This window comes from Oryx dammah, unplaced genomic scaffold (assembly GCF_014754425.2).
Source record: "Oryx dammah isolate SB20612 unplaced genomic scaffold, SCBI_Odam_1.1 HiC_scaffold_2, whole genome shotgun sequence".
Lineage (NCBI taxonomy): Eukaryota > Metazoa > Chordata > Mammalia > Artiodactyla > Bovidae > Oryx > Oryx dammah.
This window is the reverse complement of record NW_024070186.1, coordinates 46,372,478-46,393,350: the sequence shown is the minus strand read 5'-3', so window position 1 is coordinate 46,393,350 and position 20,873 is coordinate 46,372,478. Positions and strand designations below refer to the sequence as shown.

General features: G+C 42.3%; 1 long non-coding RNA gene across 1 annotated transcript in view; it reads left to right on the top strand.

Moving 5' to 3' along the window:
• The first annotated feature begins 12,496 nt into the window (after positions 1–12,496).
• The window catches only part of LOC120868688, a 43,835-nt gene continuing 35,458 nt past the window's right edge, over positions 12,497–20,873 (top strand). The window contains exon 1 of the long non-coding RNA XR_005722280.1: positions 12,497–12,600. This is a non-coding gene — a long non-coding RNA (uncharacterized LOC120868688). The remainder of the gene's footprint in view (positions 12,601–20,873) is intronic.

Here is a 20,873-nt window from a genome sequence, read left to right as displayed (position 1 = left end):
AAGTCCTGGGCGGAAGCTTGAAGTCTCCTGGCTGGGGTCAAAGAACGGGCTTAGCTTACGCTGTGTACTGTGAGTGGGAGGCAAGGGATGCTAAGGGCGAGGCAGAGGAGGGCGGGCTGGAGTCGTGGGGGCGGCTGCAGGGATGGAGGGAGACGTTTCTAGCCCAGAGGCGGGTTGGAATGACGGTGGCAGAAGTGGAGGACAAAGTCGGTCTACCTCTCATCCCTCAATGGGGTCGCAAAGAGTCGGACATGACTGAACGACTGAACTGACTGTGACCCTTTATTATAATTTTTCTTCTGTCAATTTTTCTCAGGGGTCATTGACCCCTGAGAGAAGAAAAGAAAAATTCTTCCTAGTTTTTGGAGTTTATATAAAGTGATAACCTAGCACTTTCCACGTGGTTCACACAACTCTGTGTTGTCATGTTAACATTTCAGTTCAGTTCAGTTGCTAACTCCTGTCCGACTCTATGACACGGTGGATTGCAGCACGCCAGGCCTCCCTGTCCATCACCACCTCCCAGAGTTTACTCAAATTCATGTCGATTGAGTTGGTGATGCCATCCAACCGTCCTGCGGTTCGTGGGGTGGCAGAGTCGGACATGACTGAATGACTGAACTGAACTAGGAGTTCAAATGATTTGTCATCTGTTCAGCAATAAATTGTATACTAAATTCTTTTTAGCCCTGAGAATATGATTATTGAACAAAATTTCCAGTGAGACAAGTTAGGCCTTGAAGAAATAAACATATACTTTCAAATATTCAAAGTCAAGCTCTACAATGAACCCTTTGATGATTGTAAACGTGTACTCTTCTGGCCTGTTCATTACTGATAAGAGCTTCACCCAAAAATGTACTGTGTGCCAAATATGTTAATATTTATCATATGAATATATTGATTTTTAATTGAGATATAACTGAAATACATTAGTTCCAAGTATCCAACAAAATGATTCAATATTTGTTGGGCAATAAGTCTAGTTACCATCCATCACCACACATAGATACAATTTTTTTTTTCTTATGATGAGTGCTTTTAAGATACGCTCTCTTAGCTTCTTTCAAATAAACAGTACAGTATGTCACAGTGCTGAAACACTACATCCACAGGAATTATTTTCATGAATATATTTTAAAACACAAAAAGAATAAAGTTCTAACAGTACTCATTTAATACTTCTGTAATGAAGTTGATGCTCAAAATTATTGTACTGACAGTTCTTTAACCTTAGCATCTAATATCTAGCCTATAACAAATATCAATAAAATCAGACTGAAAGTTGATAACTGCCTTATACACTTTAAAAACTTTTTAAAGAACTTGCTTTTTTAATGAAATTATTATTTCTGAGATTTCCATAGATTCTAATGAAGCACCTAACATTTGTTTTGATAAGTGACTGGCAGCAGTGATTTCATTCTATCTTTATAGAGATGAAGTTCATGTTTCTGTACCTATAATTTTAGGTAACTATGGAATTTATAAGACTCAAGTTGGAGTAATTTTCCTGTCATTTTTTTTTTTACATCTCTAGTAATAGGATATTTTAATGCCATTAAATCAGGAATTGTGAATCATCTTAAAAGTATTTTCTTATGAACTACTGATAAAAAAATCAAACATTACTATCAAACAGGTGAAAAAGATGAATCATAGTAGCCCTGGTTTGCAAGGGTATAGAGAAACGAGCACTCTTTTTTAATTTGTATTTTTGGCTGTGTTGAGTCTTTGTTGTAGCATGCAGCCTTTCTCTAGTTACAGAATGCAGGCTTGGCATGTGGGATCTTGGTTCCCCAACCAGGGGTTAAACCCACACCTCCTGCATTGGAAGGCAGATTCTTAACCACTGGACCATCAAGGAAGTCCCACAATTAGCACTCTTAAACACTGTTTTAAGCTTGAAAAATTAATACATTATGTTTTAAACACCTTGAAATGTTCAAAACTATTATAGTGGGCACCTGATTCTCCCTTCTTCCTTCTGTTCAGGAATCCAGACTTCATCATCCTCCCCTCTGCACCCTCTACCTGTAAGCACACATAAATCAGCCCAACTTCAGGAATGATTAGGTCAATTCTGCTGACCACTTTCCCTTTACCAGTGATTTAAATCAGGAATGGGCCTATGACCCAATTCTGACCAAACAGACTCCAAGGGAAGTCGGCTGTAAGCTTCTGAAAAATTCTTCCTTATTAGCACAAATACTTAAGGTTCATCACAATCTTGCTTCTAATGTTTAAAAATCTGAGGTATCAAAATGAAATAAATTTATTTATCAAACAAGAAGAATGTGCAGCTGTTAAAAATGATAATGTAGTTTATTGGTGATGAATGTCCCAATGGATTCTATTCCTTTTTCTATGAAAAAAGGCAAGTTACAAATAGAATTATAAATTTTTAAAATAACCTCAGATATGCAGATGACACCACCCTTATGGCAGAAAGTGAAGAGGAACTAAAAAGCCTCTTGATGAAAGTGAAAGAGGAGAGTGAAAAAGTTGGCTTAAATCTCAACATTCAGAAAACGAAGATCATGGCATCCGGTCCCATCACTTCATGGCAAATAGATGGGGGAAACAGTGTCAGATTTTTTTTTGGGGGGGGGGCTCAAAATCACTGCAGATGGTGACTGCAGCCATGAAATTAAAAGACACTTACTCCTTGGAAGAAAAGTTATGACCAACCTAGATAGTATATTCAAAAGCAGAGACATTACTTTGCCGGCTAAGGTCCATCTATGGCTCAGAGGTTAAAGCGTCTGCCTACAATGTGGGAGACCTGGGTTCGATTCCTGGGTCGGGAAGATCCCCTGGAGAAGGAAATGGCAACCCACTCCAGTACTCCTGCCTGGAGAATCCCATGGACAGAGGAGCCTGGTGGGCTACATTCCACAGGGTCGAAAAGAGTGAGACACGACTGAGCGAATTCACCTCAGTCAAGGCTATGGTTTTTCCTGTGGTCATGTATGGATGTGAGAGTTGGACTGTGAAGAAGGCAGAGTGCTGAAGAATTGATGGTTTTGAACTGTGGTGTTGGAGAAGACTCTTGAGAGTCCCTTGGACTGCAAGGAGATCCAACCAGTCCATTCTGAAGGAGATCAGGCCTGGGATTTCTTTGGAAGGAATGATGCTAAAGCTGAAACTCCGGTACTTTGGCCACCTCATGTGAAGAGTTGACTCATTGGAAAAGACTCTGATGCTGGGAGGGACTGGGGGCAGGAGGAGAAGGGGACAACCGAGGATGAGATGGCTGGATGGCATCACTGACTCGATGGGCTTGAGTCTGAGTGAACTCTGGGAGTTGGTGATGGACAGGGAGGCCTGGCGTGCTGCGATTCATGGGGTCGCAAAGAGTTGGACACGACTGAGTGACTGAACTGAACTGATTCCAAATAGCATTCTAAGTATATATATATATCTTCCATATTACCATCAATGTATATTCTATTAGGATATTAAAGGTATCTCACAGAATCAGCAGAAGAGCTAAATAACCAAGCTTCAAGAAAACAAGAAACAGGACTGCTTTGAGAACTCTGGGAACTCTAAAAAGCCATAGAAAGTCTCAACCCTTTGAATCTATCACTTACTCAAAGTTGGTTCCTTTCTCTTTTACAGTCTCTTGTCGGTGGCCCGGCAGTGGTGGCTAACCATTTTGAAACCAAGAGGAAATGAGACTTTTATTCCCAACCTCCAGTTAGAAAAATTCCAGGAAATGACTGTTTAGCACACCTTGAGTTATATCCCAATCCCTTGATCAAATCACTGAAACCAGGAGGAGTCAGGTACCAGTCTCCTGACCAACTGTGGTTCCCAGGGAGGCCAGGCAATACAGGATGGTACCTCTCTTTCTAATTACACGTCTAGAAGAGAAGAGAGAGAAGAATCCGAGGAGAAGGGGCAGTTCTGTCCCAGAAGAAAGGAAGAGTGCTAGGCAAATAAATGTTCTTACCTACAGAAGTGAGAATCTGATTTACTGAGAGAATATTTTAAAATTAAACAGTGAATCTTGCTATCTTTCCACATGTAGTAAGTTGAAAGGTGAACATATGTATTCTGAAAGAGCCTTCTGGGAGTTTATGTAGGTACCCTAACCCCAGAGAAGCCCCCCTTACATGAGGGTATGCTACTTGTGTAACAAAAGTGAGTACGAAACTAGGCACCACTGGCCCAAAGGTAATAACAGGGAAATAAGAGCGTAGATCCACCAAATGAAATTTTAAATAAGCTAATATGTAATTTTGTCAGCTGACCCAAGTGGTTTTATGTGTTAAGCTGTCTTGGTGTCAATATTTTTGACAAACATTTGAATTGTATAAACATATCTGAACGAAAAAAACATTTTCCCCCGACATGGTCTTTAGAAGGAAGTTGGATTGTGGTGCCCTGTAAAGTCAGTTAGTTTTTCTTTTTCTTTTTCAAATATCCTTGGACTCTTGAGTTACCATGCAAGAGGTCTCCCCCGTTTGTACGCCATTAAAACCAGGCATCTCTCTCTTCTTGCAAAATAAAGCACTGGCAAGAAGCCTTCTAGGAGGAATGATAGTTTGCCCAGCATCACGACTCTGTTATTAATTTTTGTGCAGAGTGCACAAAACTTGCGTCCCAAAGCCGCCGTCCTCGCTCTGGTTCCTTCCTGTGTAAGCATGTCACACGAACGCACCTGTGTTCCGAGCCTCTAAATGTAAAGCTTTCCTTGGAAAGCTTCCCCGGAACGACTGCTTATTGATAGAGCAGCTCTGGTTCCCAGTTCGTTTAATACATCCTGTCTGAGCGGGTTTTATTACTGAATGCTACCCAGGTTCCGATAACAAGGAGACGCCGTGTCCTCCCGGGTGAACTCACTCCCTGTCCCAGAAATATAGCGTGACTCCCCTCCCCGCTGCGGTTGTAAAAGTGGAAACCCGGCACCGCCCTCCTGCACCTGCGCTCCCGCCCCACGGCGGCGGCGACGAGCCCGGCTGGGAGGGCTGCCCGGGGCACGAAGTGCGTGCGGCCGCCGGGCGGCGGGTCACGCAACCCCGCGGCCCCGCCCCCGCTGCCTGCGCTCGCCGCTTCCGCGCTAACCCGGGCTTCCTGGCGGGCGCTGTGTCCGCCTCGCGTGCCGGCCCTGCCGCCTAATCCCGTGAGGATTCCCTGATTTCGCCCGGCACCCGCCGCCAACTTGAGCCCGAGCGGCTGATGCCCTCATTTTAACGCCGAAAAGTACCCAGCTCCGCTGTTGTAAGGCAAAGAGCTCGGGCGGCGGGACGAGGGCGAAGGGGAACGCGGAGGAGAAGTCACGAGTCGCCTCCGCGGACCGTTCTCGGCTTCCTGAGCGGCCCCGACGCTTGCTCGGCGCCTGCCTTGCCTGGGCAACCACAGCAGCCTGGCGGCCTTGCGCCCTACCGGTGTTACCGGTGTTGTGCCCCGGGAAGAAGGTCCCGCGCCCTCCACCCCCAGTACCCCCACCGCAGCCCTTTCTGCCGGGAACTCGGGGCGCACGGGAGGCAAGTGGTGCTGCCAAGGCGACTGACCCGGTTGACCCGGCGCCTTCCCCACACTGAGGGGGTTGGCAGCTGTGTGTCAGGGGGCGGTGAGGGACAGGGTCCTCCGAGGCTGAAAAGAGCGAAGGCTACCGCCTGGGAGGTCAGGTTGTTGACGTCCGAGGGCCGTCTTCCTGCAGCCGGAGAACCGCGGCGGCGTGGTGACAGGCAGGCTGGGCCTCCGAGGGGCGGTGGGGCGCATCCGCACGCAGGCTCCGGGGTGGGCGCAGCCCCGGCGCCTCTCACGCTACGCCGCGTGCAGCCGAAGCAGCGCGTGTCGTGACGAGCGGCGATGAGCTCAGGCAGTTACCACAGCGTCGGGCTGGGAAGTGCAGCCTGTCACGCAGCCCAGCCTCGGCTGCGCGCCCGCCCTGCCTCGGTGGCCTGGCCGCCCCGCCCGCACGCTAGCTCCGGCAGAGGGAGCTGAGGGTGAATCAGCCGCTTCTAGGGGCCGGGGAGCCAGAGAAGAACACCGTGGAGAATGCAATTTGCACACTTAGGGGGCTGGATTCCTCGATCAAACCGATTTGCGAGGCGCACACTGATAATGACCTCTGTGAATCACTTGTCTTATACTTTGCCCAGTAGGTAACTGTCTAAAAACCACTGTAACACGGGAACTCAAAGGTTATTAAAATGTGCCTTTAAGTTGCTTACATTACTTCGTTCAACAGGCAGTGCACACGGCTTGCATATGCATGCATAGGAATACACATTTAATTTATACAGTTAAGTCTGGAGGCATGGTCTGGCAAGACCGATAATTGTGGATTCAGTACGAGAGTCAGAGTACAAACAGTATGATTACCTAAAAGGACAAATGAACTGGGAAAAAAAAAATTGAGACCATGACACGAGGAAGCCATTACATTCATCATTTCATGGTTTGAACATCTTGTACAAACTCAGCTACAACACACAGCGGAAACTTATAATTACACACAGAAATCGCCAAGTATTTAGTTGCACCAGGCAAACATTAAAAAAAAAAAAAAAAGGCCTTATGTTATAGACACATGATTAACATCCATGTGTAAGAGAGAAGTGATCTTTAAATTTCTTTGTATTTCGGTCATTTCCTCAGTATACATGTGACTCACTGGTAGGTATGTCTCTATGAAACAATTAGGATTAATCACCATGTGCAGAAAAATTTTTAATGTTATGACAGTTTTTTTTAACATATTGTAATGTTCATATGATGCAAGTTCAGTGAGGAAATAGGGACTTGAGCCTAAGTGCCTCCCAAAGGGCATCAAATGAATGTTTTGAATGAAGGAAGGAAGGAATGAATGAATGTGTAGTCAGTCCTCAGAGGGTTAGAGCCCTAAACTAAAGTATCTTGATTGAGTAATACAGCCCTGCCATTGACTCATGTGTGATCCTGGTTTGATAAAAATAATGCTTATAGCATACCCATTTCACCAGATGTGTGGGGAGAACTATACCTTACCAAAGGTGCTTTGAAATCTTTGATGGAAGGTGATACATTCAATTATAAAACACTGTGATTCTGCAACGCCATATATAAAATTACAAAGTAAAAAGTAATGTTTATAAGCATCTTTGCGACCAACTTTTTTTTTGTACTTAGTCTATCAAGCAGGCTTCCCTGTTGGTTCTGACAGTCACGAATCTGCTTGCATTGCTGGAGAACTGGGTTCTATCGCCGGGTCCAGAAGATCCCCTAGAGAAGGGAATGGCAACCCACTCCAGTATTCTTGCCAGGAGAATTCCATGAACAGAAGAACCTGGTGGGCTTCAGTCCATGGATTCACAGAGTCAAACATGACTGGGCGACTAACACTTTCACACTTTTCACAGTCTTATCAAGCACTGAACAATATATAGGCTGCATCCTTATATAAAATGTTTGGCTTAGAGACATTTTATTGTTGGTGATGTTCAAGGGATGTTTTAAATAATTGGTATTTGAGTAGTATTTGTGGTGATGTTATTTTATAAGAGAGTTGAGACCTTTGGCCTATGACATGCCTAAGAGAAAACTAATTTTGATGACTTTCTAATTTGATCTGAGGAATCTTGAAAGTAAGATACCTCTTGCTTCCTGATGCTCAGTGACTGAATGTCTAGGATTAGAGATATATTTAATCAGCATATTAAGGGACCTACTGTGTTTCAGGTATTGCTCTAGGTGTTGGGGACAGAGCAGTAACCAGTTTTTAAATGTTTTTGCCTCTGTTTAAATGCAGACCACCTTAGGAATAGGAATATAATATGTACATCTTTGTGTACATGTAAAACCTGCTCCTCATCTGAACTTTTAGAAGAACTCTCCTGAGAGGAAAGGAGTCACCATAAAATGGTAAATAGTTTTAAGTTGAATCAGAAGGCAGATACCATACTTAAACAGCCTCTTCTACTTAGAGAATCATAAGACAGAACCACCCGGTACTGCCTGTTTTCCATTATTCTTCATATCAAAGTTGACTTCATCTTTCTCAGTGCTCTCATCTATGACTGGAAGGCTCTGATACTCTTTCTGCCAGGCCACCATATACATTTGCAGTTTGTTGACTGCATAATGGTGCCTGGCAGAGGAGGTGGGTAGGCTTTGAACTCCATCCTCTAACTTTACCTGCTAAGATACATGTCACTCACCTCAGGAAGTAGTGTCTTTTTAAAAAATTTGAACAAAGTACCATAAGGCTCAGGGGCTCTCTCTGTTCTTCCGAGTTCTCAGGCACCTAGCTCTCATCTGCCCTTCGACATGTATTTTCATACTATATTTAATAGCACTGCTCTGTTATGAGTCTCCAGACAGGGAGTACTGGGGGATGGGAAGAAGCCAAGGCTGAAGGAGAAATGAACCAACTCCTGTCAGCTTCCGTGCGTGCTGCATGCTAGCTCGCTTCAATCATGACTGACTCTTTGCAACCTATGGACTGGAGCCCACCAGGCTCCCATGTCCATGGGATTCCCCAGGCAAGAATACTGGAGTGGGTTGCCATGCCCTCCTCCAGGGAATCCTCTCAATCCAGGGACTGAACCCCTGTCTCCTGCATCTGCAGGCAGATTCTCTACCACTAGGCCACCTAGGAAGGCCTGTCTGCTTCCAAGACGACCAATTAATATCTGGATCAATGATGATTAGCTGAGGCATGAACCCTGTAGGAAATGTTTTGCAGCAAAACAGAAACAGTGCTGGAGAAACAACCTGACTTTTCCATTTAGCAAATTGCAAGAAGTGTCAACGTGCAACAGTTTGCTTAGTACTACATTGCAACCCAAGGACACAATGCCATCAGACAACATGGCTCAACCTTTTGGCTGAGCGCATTTGTTGGATTTGATATCAGATGATTTGACATAGGCCATCTGTCCTGCTGAACCCTGGGTACAGCCTTGCTATTAGCCTTTTAATTATCCATTGCTAACTTCCCTGTGGTCTGTTGACAGTACTTCACTGTTGCAAACAATGAATGGTAGAGACTACAGTCAAGATGTAGTGACCTGATTAATCCAAACTCCTGCAAGGGAAGACGTGCAAATAGATAAGCCCCAACAGGACCTGAAGAACCTTGTGGTTTTGAAATCTTGGGTGGATGGGTCCCGCCCTGTATACGCCTTAAATCTTCTGGTACTTTGAAGGTATAATTATTGCTCAGCAACTCCTGGGATGAGTTAATTAGATCTTTGTATGGTTTGATTATAAAAAACTTACTAAAATGTGCAAATGTGTGCACAATATAGATATATTTTTAAAACATGGAATTTTATGTTTTTAAAACACATAAGAGCATAAAAATAATCCAACTGCATTAAAATCTTTTAAAATATAGTCTTTCTAATAATAGTTAAGCAGATAGTTTTGTATTAATAGTTTTCACATATAGAAATGTTAAAGCAAATGCAACATATTAAGGAATGTCATTACTCAGAGGAACACAATTTATCTTTCCACATATCAAGTAAAAATTCCTGGGATATTTCTTAAATTATTTAATGATTATTTACAAAACCCTTTAGAGAGTATTGCTTTCAGTTTTATATAGTTTCAAAGTGGGCAAACAGATAAAAGATTCTATAAACCTTATACCTACTGAAGATAAGAATAAAAGCAATTGTGGAACTTTACAGATAGAAGACACCTAGTAAATACAGTTTATTATTATAAACTGATTAATATAATTCCTTACTTGAGACAATAAATGTAGCATGTAATATTGTTTCCTGTTTCAGGAGAGAGACTGCTTCTTGTTGATATTTGCACCACTAGTATCACCCAATAAATGGTGATGACTGAATGAATCAATTAGTGAATGAGTATGAGAGAAAACTTCTAAGAACTACTTCCAAGCAATTCAGTCTAATCCCTAGGCCCACCTAGTTTCTCTCTTGCTGAGTGTCTTCCCAGATTATTGATGCTTTATGTGAGCAATCAGGAAAGAGGAAGCAATCCAGATGGAAGGCTAGCTGTGGTCAGATGCCTCTGAAATGAAGAAAGTATTTGCAGATGTTTCAACAAGTGGAGGGGTTGGGCTGAGTCTAGGCCACAGGAAACAACTTCCACACCTTGGGGCTACTACAATAAAGGTATCATCACTCACTGGCACAGGATTTTTTTGGAAACTTGAAAAGGCACTGGGGTTGGAATGCTGCATGAATCCAGACTTGCCTCAGGAATGCCACAAGTGATCAGAATTAAGTGTAGAAATTAATGTGATTTGTAAAAATAGCAGTAAGTTTCATGGCTATCTGGGAATCAAATCCTTTAATCACTTTAGACAAAACTAATGAAACTAGAAGAAACCATCACTGATTTTGAGAGTCTCCTTCTAAATTAGTTGGCCTTTGGCTTTTGGAGAGCAAAGTTCAAATTCCAGTTCCTGTCTGACAGGAAAATAAGTCAGACACAAAGTAGATAGATAGTCTTTTAGACTCCAAACTGAAACAGCAGGGCAGAAAGGAGATCTGAGTCTTGAAGAAACTGTTTTTTAAGTTGCTGAATTCAGTCACCTACTGTGATATTTTTCACTGCCTTTTGAGGCAGTTCACTTTATTTTTAATTAAAAAAAATTTTTTTTAGTGCCATCATTTTATTTTGTATCAGAGTATAGCCAGTTAACAATGTGATTATTTCAGGTTTAGATTTATGATATGTGTCCTTGTTGGCAAATCTATCCAAATGTAAATAAGGAACTTTATATTTTCTAATGGAAAATTTCTAAATTCTACTATGTTCAGTGTGTGTTCTCTTCCAGACCATGTTGAATTTCCAGCAGTGTAGTGGACAATGGCGCACATGATTATAAGTACCAATTGCTTGATAAGATTTTAATAAAATACAAAGCCACCTTAAAAATCTCAGAACTGGATTCAGCCACTTACTGACTTTGTGCCCTGTTCATATTACTAGGACTTCCCTCGTGGCTCAGAAGGTCAAGATTACTACCTGAGCCTATTTTCTCATCTCTCACATGGTAACGATTGGAGGATGGTTTTGTTTTTGGCTTGGTGAGGAAGGAAGAGATTATTTTCTAAAACAATTATCTGACTGCTTGGCAACATTGGATTTGTTCCATAAAATCCTAAACTTTTAAAGTGAGAAGGTTTTATAGTAGCATAGCTGTGGACACTTACTAATAGGGTTAAGATTTTTAGTACCCCAAAGGTAAGTTTTTTGAAAAATTATAAAGAATAATAGAAAATACTGGCACTATTACTAGAATTGGGATATTTGGAGGGTAGAGTAAAATTAATTAACCCCAACATTATTAAAGAATTATACATATATTGCTATTCTAAGTGAATTTGCTCTTTTAAAATATTGGGATTCAATATACACAGACTAGATGCCGGCAGCAAATCCTTTTATATATTTTTTTAAAACAAACAAAACAGGTGTATTAGATTTGCTGCAACTCCTTCTTATAGAATTAGATCGATAGAGCAAGGAAGAAACTTAAGTATCATCAAGACATCAAATTCCTCATTCTATGGATGAGGAAATAAATTCCAAGAGGATAATTTATTTTTTTAATTATTGTTATTATTATTACAGGTGCTGTACAAGGCACCAATCTTGGTTCTGGGCATTCATCAGTGAACCAGACAGATGTGGCTTCTTGCCTTAAAACACACAGTTAATGGAGGAGCTGGAATCAGAAATGAGTCTGAATTTCTAATTAGCACAACTTGCATTGGTCAAGTACTGACTCTGGACCAGGCCCTAAGTATTTCACCTACATTAAGTCTTGAAATCCTCCCTAACTTTAGTAAGGAGGAACATGTCTTTCCACTCCTGATGTCTTCCTTCTGTGTGGTGGGAGCTCAATAAATGTAATAATCCTGGCTCTTCTCTCAACATCTGAGTTAGGAAAGAGTAACAGCTCATGAGTAGCCCAGCACTTCCCCTTCTTTAGGACTGAGCTGTCCTGAAGGGAATGTTCTTTGCTCCTTCAGGCCCAAAGACGAATAGGGCAGAAGGAGGCCTTTTTCGATCTTGTGAGCAGGAAGAGAAGCCTCATACTGGGGTTTTAAATGAGGCAGCTCTCTGTCAGATATCAGCCCTCTCATCAGTAAAATCTCTGTCAGTATGTAGGCAAGAGAGAAGCATTTCATAAAAATGAGTAAGTAAATGAGTGCATACTCTCATATTTATACCATCTCAAACCAACCAGGTTCTCTCCAGCATGCATATCTGTGCCTTGTGCTCTGATCTCATCTGCCACAGCATCCAGGGAATAGTACCTTAAAATATTATCCATATAACATTCCAGGATCATTTGGCCCAAACAGCAGAGCACCTTGCACAGCAGCCTGGATCTGTTGCAGATGGTACATTAAATTAACCATCATACCTTCTAAACAGATTTGGTCCAGTTTCCTCAGTTTCTAAATTGTGAGGGTTTGTGGTTGGACTTTTTGAGAGACAGAACGGTGAGGTGATAGGAACATGGGATTTATAGAATTAGAAGACTAAGATTTGAGTCTCCCCTGGGTAAATCTGTCTAACTTTGAATCTCTGTTTTTCCTCTAGATAACAACACAGATTGTCTTACTGAGCTCACCTGATTGTTTGAAGCCCAAAGAGGGAAAGGAATGTGTAAGTGCTTTATAAACTGTAAAGAACTCTAAAAATGTTAGTTGTTTTATAGGCTTAAAGGGCAATCTTTTAAATCATAGTTCTTATTTTTCCTATGGATTTTAAGCTTCATTTTATACAAAGGTGGTTTTAAGTTTTGATGATTCATAGTGGACTGCTGCTGCTAAGTCGCTTCATTCGTGTCCAACTCTGTGTGACGCCATAGACGGCAGCCCACCAGACTCCCCTGTCCCTGAGATTCTCCAGGCAAGAACACTGGAGTGGGTTGCCATTTCCTTCTCCAATGCGTGAAAGTGAAGTCGCTCAGTCGTGTCCCACTCTTTTCGACCCTATGGACTGCAGCCCACCAGGCTCCTCTGTCTGTGGGATTTTCCAGGCAAGAGTACTGGAGTGGGGTGCCACTGCCTTCTCCTCATAGTGCACTGCTGCTGCTGCTGCTGCTGCTGCTGCTGCTGCTAAGTCGCTTCAGTCGTGTCCGACTCTGTGCGACCCCATAGTTGGCAGTCCACCAGGCTCCCCCGTCCTTGGGATTCTCCAGGCAAGGACACTGGAGTGGGTTGCCATTTCCTTCTCCACATAGTGCACTCAGTTCAGTTCAGTTGCTCAGTCGTGTCCGACTCTTTGCAACCCCATGAATCTCAGCACGCCAGGCCTCCCTGTCCATCACCAACTCCCGGAGTTCACTCAGACTCACGTCCATCGAGTCAGTGAGGCCATCCAGCCATCTCATCCTCTGTCGTCCCCTTCTCCTCCTGCCCACAATCGTTTCCAGCATCAGAGTCTTTTCCAGTGAGTCAACTCTTCTCATGAGGTGGCCAAAGTACTAGAGCTTCAGCTTTAGCATCATTCCTTCCAAAGAAATCCCACGGCTGATCTCCTTCAGAATGGACTGGTTGGATCTCCTTGCAATCCAAGGGACTCTCAAGAGTCTTCTCCAACACCACAGTTCAAAAGCATCAATTCTTTGGCACTCAGCTTTCTTCACAGTCCAACTCTCACATCCATACACGACCACAGGAAAAACCATAGCCTTGACTAGACAGACCTTAGTCGGCAAAGTAATGTCTCTGCTTTTGAATATACTGTCTAGGTTGGTCATAACTTTTCTTCCAAGGAGTAAGCGTCTATTCAAAGGCTGAAAACCATGCTACTAAGCTTTCCCTTCTTCCAACCAAGATTATTCACTGAATTAATGTAATCAACAAATAAAAACCTCTCTTCCATTGCTGTCTACATTTTAAACCATTAGTCTTCTGTATTACATAATGCTTCTCTCAGTGACTTCCTTTGAATTTTGAGCAGATTTGTAAAATCCTTGCACACTAGGAAGGAACAGCGGTACACATAAGAACTGGAGTGGAGTTGGGGAAGGATAAAAGAAAGGCTGCAAGGAGGTGAAAGACAGAGAAGCGTCTAGGCTGTACATTTCAACCAAAAGCACTGATAAGGAAACAGGAGGGGGCAGAAAGTCACCAGGAACAAGGGAACATGGGTTCCAAGTAGCACCTTTAACACAAATTGTTTAAAGGTTTGCTCCTTCTGATCAGTCTACCAAATCTCAACCTGAAAGTCAGAAGAAATGGATTCCAGTCCTGCCTCTCTGACCATCTGTGTGACATTGGGTATGTAATTTTGCCTCCTGGGGTCTCATTTTTCTTATCTACAAAATAAAAGTTTTAGACAAATATTCTCTAAAACCATTTCCACAACAAATATCTCTAATTCTAGCAGAGAGCCCATGAATTCCCTCCTCTTTCAACATTTAAGTCTTATCTTACTCAGGGGAAAAATTATCTTAGAAATGTGATAAGTAGTTGGGATATGTGTGTGTTTGTGTAGAGGCTAATGGTAAAGTTACATCACAACATCATAAACCAGAGAGAAGCATTTCATAAAAAATGAAAACAGAGTAATTAAGCAACTGTACACTATCATATTTGAACCATTTCTTGTATAAGCAAAGGAACTTCCCAAGAAGTTGTTCCAGTTATAATTGTATTCTGAATGTTCACAGTCCATTTTAAAAACTGTTGAGCATTACAAACACTACTTGAAATATTAAAGAGTACACACCAGCATAAAAGCATAGTCTTCTTGACATTGCTTTAAGTCACTAAGAGAACAAATAAAATATGTACAATAGTTGTTAAATCCTCAATGCATTTTCTTCTTGACTGTGGAGGACAGACTCTCCATGTTTTTCTGTATGGTGATAATTCTGTTCACTGCATAAGTGGTAGTGGTGGTGTTTTAAGTGCTAAGTCGTATCTGACTCATTGTGACCCTATGGACTGTAGCCTGCCAAACTCCTCTGTCCATGAGATTTCCCAGGCAGGAATACTGGAGTGGGTTGCCTTTTCCATCTCCAGGGAATCTTCCTGACCCAGGGATCAAATCTGTGTCTCCTGCTTGGCAAGTGGATTCTTTACCACTGAGCCACCTGGGAAACCCTCACTGTAAAAGCAGGTTTAAGCAAAAGGAATAATATAAAAAGTCCAGCTATATGACCTCAGGCATTGAAAACAAAATGGTTTGGGGAGGGGATTCACTGAATCAGTATTAATCTTTATGAAAATCTGGTGAAATCAAAGGTATTCCTGTGTCTTTCATATATTTCAATAAACTGTTAATATCTTTGGCACCTATTATAAAATGCCAGGGCTTCCCCAGTAGCTCAATGGTAAAAGAATTTGTCTACAATGCAGGAGACATGAGTTCAATCCCTGGGTTGGGAAGCTCCTCTAGAGAAGGAAATGGCAACCCACACTAGCATTCTTGCCTGGGAAATCCCATGGATAAAGGAGCCTGGCAGTCTACAGTCTATGGGGTCGCAAAGAGTTGGACACAACTTAGCATGCACACACATTTGTGCACACAGTGAATAACATCTACCTATATCACTTTGCAAATGTGCAAGGATATCCGATACATTTCTAGACTTACTTGAAATTACTTGGTCAAGGATGTATACATTTGTGATTTTAGCAGATATTGCTGGAGACTTTTACATTGCCACTTCCCTGCTCCACTCCCTAAGCAGTTGAGAATTGTTGCAATGTAATGACAGATGTTACTTACTGACAATGGCAATGCTTGTTCTCCATGTTAACAGTGTGGAGGCAGAAAAAATAGAATCATCACACCCCCTCAGCTTCTTTGGGTCAGTATTTCTGATTTAGGAAGGAGAGAATCCATTTGACCAGGCTTGTCCTGTCCAGCCAAGCCTCAAGGTCTCCCAGAGTCACTAGCCTAGGGTTGTTTACCAGCCTTGGGTCACATGCTCAACTAGAATTCAGTCTGTGGCTTAGGGTCAGTCTGATGAGCCTGGGGCTGCCTCTCCAGCAGGGGTTGTGGACAGCACAGGGTCTCTTCAGAAGGAGCCTCAGCAGGCAAATACTGGAATTAGGACATCTACAGGGTGACTAATCCCAGTTTTCCCATGAGGGTCCCAAGTTAGGTCTATGGTTTGGCATCATTACCAACAGTTTTCCATGGTTAAAAATGCCCCAGTTTGTACTGTAACTTACCAATATTGAATAAAGTTGGACAGTGCTGTTCATATTATGTTGAAAGGAGCCTGGGGTTTGTAAAGGTGCCTGGGGAGAGACTTTAAGAGGGAAAGGGAGATGCCCACCAGGTGGGATTAGGACTCCATTGCCACTGTCTAATGTGACTGAGAATTTAAGCTTATAATAAATAAGCATATTTCTATCTAATAGGAGTTAGACTGTTCTCAAAACTTAAATCACTTGTCCTGTCTCTCCTGACACATGTGTGCTACTGGGCATTTTCAACACCAGAATAGATCCTTGAAAACCTTTCAAGGCAGTAATCCCTTGACCTCTGCAGATATAATATCTGCACTTACCTAGTGATTTGACAGTGCCGATGGGGCCCGGCCTTAAACTAGTGGGCCACTTGTGGCTATTAACAGGAGCTTCCTTAGCAGTACTTTCACCCCACGTGGAGTCAGAACGTAGAGTCTGGTCTAGGTGAGAGAATGGGAGAGAGTGACACTCTGATTTCAGTTCAAAGATGCTACACTTTGATTTACTTCCAAAGCAGGATGTAAGCAGTGCAAAGGATAGACATGAGGTAAGGCAGATGCAGCTGTCTATTGCCTCCTTTGTTTTTCACAGAGTCATCATAAATTTGTTCGTCTTGGCAGCCTGAAGAGACTGAGATGTCTGGGAGGTCAGGGGAGCCCAGAGGTGTGGGCTCAATATCTTTCATACCTCCAGACACGTTAGCAACCAGAAACAATTTATGCTACCATATATGGCAAAAATGTAGTTACTCAGTAAGCCATTTCATGCAGGCTAATGTCCAGATTCCAGACCTTGAAATGCTTGCTGTGCCCAGCCTGGGGCAGTTGCTCCTTATCTACACCTGGGCGGCAGGGTGTAGGAGTTTTCCACTTATTTTGTAGGCAGGCCCGGCCTTGGTCTACCACAAACATATTTAGCCTTTAAGTTCTCAAACAAACTCTTGGCCTTCTCCTGAATTAACACAGGCTAAAGGACATCTGTGTTGATTCTGATCATCTATCTCTGTGGGCAAGGTTTTCCATTTTGTTAATCACCATGCCTCATCTCTTGCTGATTACCCTTGATTGCAAAAGCCCAGTTCTTCAATTGCTGCCTGATTCTCTTTGTCCTTCAGAACTATTCCTTCTGGGAAACAATTCATCCCTTACACACATGCAACTCTCATCATTTTCTCCTCATTTAAAATGTTTATTCTCTCTACTTTGGTTTCCATCACAGCTATTTGCGTCTTCTTACCAGCTCTTCCAAAAGTCCCATGGTCTTTGTACTCTCTGGACAAGACAGAGTCAAGAGGGTTCATAAAGTACCCCCACATCTATGCACAATCACAGCAAACATAGCAGTGACTAAGAAATGGCCACTGACGACTGACAATGTCATTAGTCTGGACCATGCTGGGCAGATGAAATTCTGCTATGGAGCATAGTTTTGTGTAAATCTATGACAGTACATTGGTTTAAGCTTCTTAAATAAGGTAGTTTCCTTTCCTCTTTCTCCTTGTTTCACTTCTTTCTTCCTTTTCTCAACCTCTCAACCAAAGATAGCTTAAGATCTTTTCTGGAGTCCAAAGAAGCTGATTATGGCTTGAAGGATGGAAAGAAAATGAGTAAAATGGTCAGTGAAAACAGGGAGGCTGCCAAAAATAAAAAAGGAAGAAGGGTGGAGTAGATCACTGCTAACTTGGATCTCCTACATGTCCATAAAGTTAGAATTTAATTTGTATCAGTTTGCAAAAACAAACACAGGTCCAGCTCCACCCTGCCAGCCCCTCCCAACAGGGAAATATTATATTATAGAAGGAATTATACTAAAAGATGATTATATTTTCCACACACCACTATTAGGCTTGACTTTCTGACTTGCTTTGACTAAGGAAATATGAGTAGAAGGGACACGTGACTTTTAAAAGCGATTGCATAGTTCTGCCATTGCTTTTCTCTCTGCTCTAAAATGACCAGAGTGTCACAGGTAGTGATTACTCCTTCAGTCCAAGTCCCGAAATAAAAGTGACATGGAATAGAACATGAATGAGAAATTAAATCAAAAAACAACTTTTGTTGTAGTAAACCACTAGACTATCGGGATTTCATGTTATTGCAGCATAATGTACCTTGACCTAATTGAAGAGACATTCATTCCAGAAGGCAGAGAGAGCAGAAGTCGGGATGTGTGGGAGGAGTAATACAAGTCAAGGAGATTGTGGCACAATGAGACAGGAGATTTAGGTGCCAGTCAGACATCAAGAAAACCTCCAATGAGAACAATATAGGCTCTGACAGGAAGATCCAGGATCAGTTCAGTTCAGTTCAGTCGCTCAGTTGTGTCCAACTCTTTGCGACCCCATGGACTGCAGCATGCCAGGCTTCCCTGTCCACCACCAACTCCCAGAGCTTGCTCAGACTCTTGTTCATCGAGTCAGTGAGACCATCCAACCATCTCATCCTCTCATCCCCTTCTCCTCTTGCCTTCAGTCTTTTCCAGCATCAAGGTCTTTTCAAATGAGTCAGTTCTTCGCATCAGGTGGCCAAAGTACTGGAGCTTCAGCTTCATAATCAGTCCTTCCAATTAATATTCAGGACTGATTTCCTTTAATATGGACTGGTTGGATCTCCTTGCAGTTGAAGGAACTCTCAAGAGTCTTCTCCAACACCACAGTTCAAAAGCATCAATTCTTCAGCACGCAGCTTTCTTTATAATCCAACTCTCACATCCATACATGACTATTGTAAAAACCATAGCTTTGACTAGATGAAACTTTGTTGGCAAAAGAATGTCTCTGCTTTTCAATATGTTGTCTAGTTTTGTCATAGTTTTTCTTCCAAGGAGCAAGAGTCTTTTTATTTCATGGTTGCAGTAACCATCTGCAGTGATTTTGGAGCCCCCCGAAATAAAGTCTGTCAGTGTTTCCATTGTTTCCCCATCTATTTGCCGTAAAGTGATGGGACCAGATGCCATGCTTTTAGTGTTTTGAATGTTGAGTTTTAACCCAGCTTTTTCACTCTTCTCTTTCACTTTCATCAAGAGGCTCTTTAGTTCCTCTTCACTTTCTGCCATAAGGGTAGTGTCATCTGCATATCTGAAATTATTGATATTTCTCCTAGCAATCTTGATTCCAGCTTGTGCTTCCTCCAGCCCAGCGTTTCTCATGATGTACTCTGCATATAAGTTAAATAAGGTAATAATATGCAGCCTTGACATTTGGAACCAGTCCATTGTTCCATGTCTGATTCTAACTGTTGCTTGTTGACCTGCATACAGATTTCTTAGGAGGCAGGTAAGGTGGTCTGGTATTCTCATCTCTTGAAGAATTTTCCACAGTTTGTTGTGATCCACACAGTCAAGGCTTTAGCGTAGTCAATGATGCCGAAGTAGATGTCTTTCTGGAATTCTCTTGTTTTTTCTATGATTCAACAAATGTTGGCAGTTTGAGCTCTGGTTCCTCTGCCTTTTCTAAATCCAGCTTGAACATCTGGAAGTTTTCAGTTCACGTACTATTGAAACCTAACTTGGAGAATTTTGAACATTATTTTGCTAGCATGTGAGATGAGTGCAATTGTATGGTAGTTTGGACATTCTTTGGCATTGCCTTTCTTTGGGATTGGAAAGAAAACTGACCTTTTCTAGTCCCATGACCACTGCTGAGTTTTCCAAATTTGCTAGCATACTGAGTGCAGCACTTGTATAGCATCATCTTTTAGGATGGCTCAACACCTAGTCCTTAGGTTAATAGGCCTGTCTTGCAGCAAGCAGACCAAACTTGGAATCGGTAACAATTGTTTTATGTGTGTTGTCAACATTGTTGCTGAGATAGATAACTCCTGCCTGTACCAGATACAGAATATGAGGTGACAGTCATACATACAGCCTAGCTCTCTGGGATGCAGGAGGGCAGTATGGTTCTCAGAGCATCACCATTACCTGGAAACTTGTTGAAATGCAAATTCTTGGGCCTCATCCAACACGTACTGAATTTAAGGTTCTGGAAGTGGGGCTCAGTGATCTGTGCTTTAACAAGCCCTCCAGGGATTTGATTTACACTTAAATTTGAGAACCACTGCCTTAGTGGAATCAGTTGGAATAACAAGCATGTAGTCTTTTTCTCAAGGCACATCTTAATAGCCCCAGACTAAGACTCAGATCGATGCCACACCCTCCTGATTTATTAAATGATCATCCACTCCAGGTTGCCAGCAGGCCTCACTATCTTCATGCATCTCAAAGTGGAGGAAGTGATGGGTAGGGCTCAGGCCTTCTTATAGTGTTGTATTGAGCACCTTAGCTAGCATCTCTTGGGCCTATCCAGCTTGGATCTAGGTCAGCTTTGGGAGACATAGACAAATATAACTTTCACTGATCTCTTGTCTCCTTTTGCATAATGTCCCCATAAGACTAAAGAGGCCATTGATGAAATCTACACTCTGAGGTCAATATTATCTCCATTTCCACACAAGAAAACAGGGCTGTGGAAACTTTCATAACTTGCCACAACCGTAAGGTTAGTAAATGATGGAGCTGGGTTTTAAATCTAGTCAAACATCAGAATACACTGGGAACTTGTTTGGAACATTCCCAGGTGCAAACTTTAAGAATCCTGCTCTGAAAACTACTATCTACACTGATTTAACAGCAAATGTCAAAAGTGCCCTACTCTTGCATTAACCTGCTGTCACCAGTCATTTGCTTTCCAAAATAAGGCAATTGACTCAAACATTAATAAACGAAGAT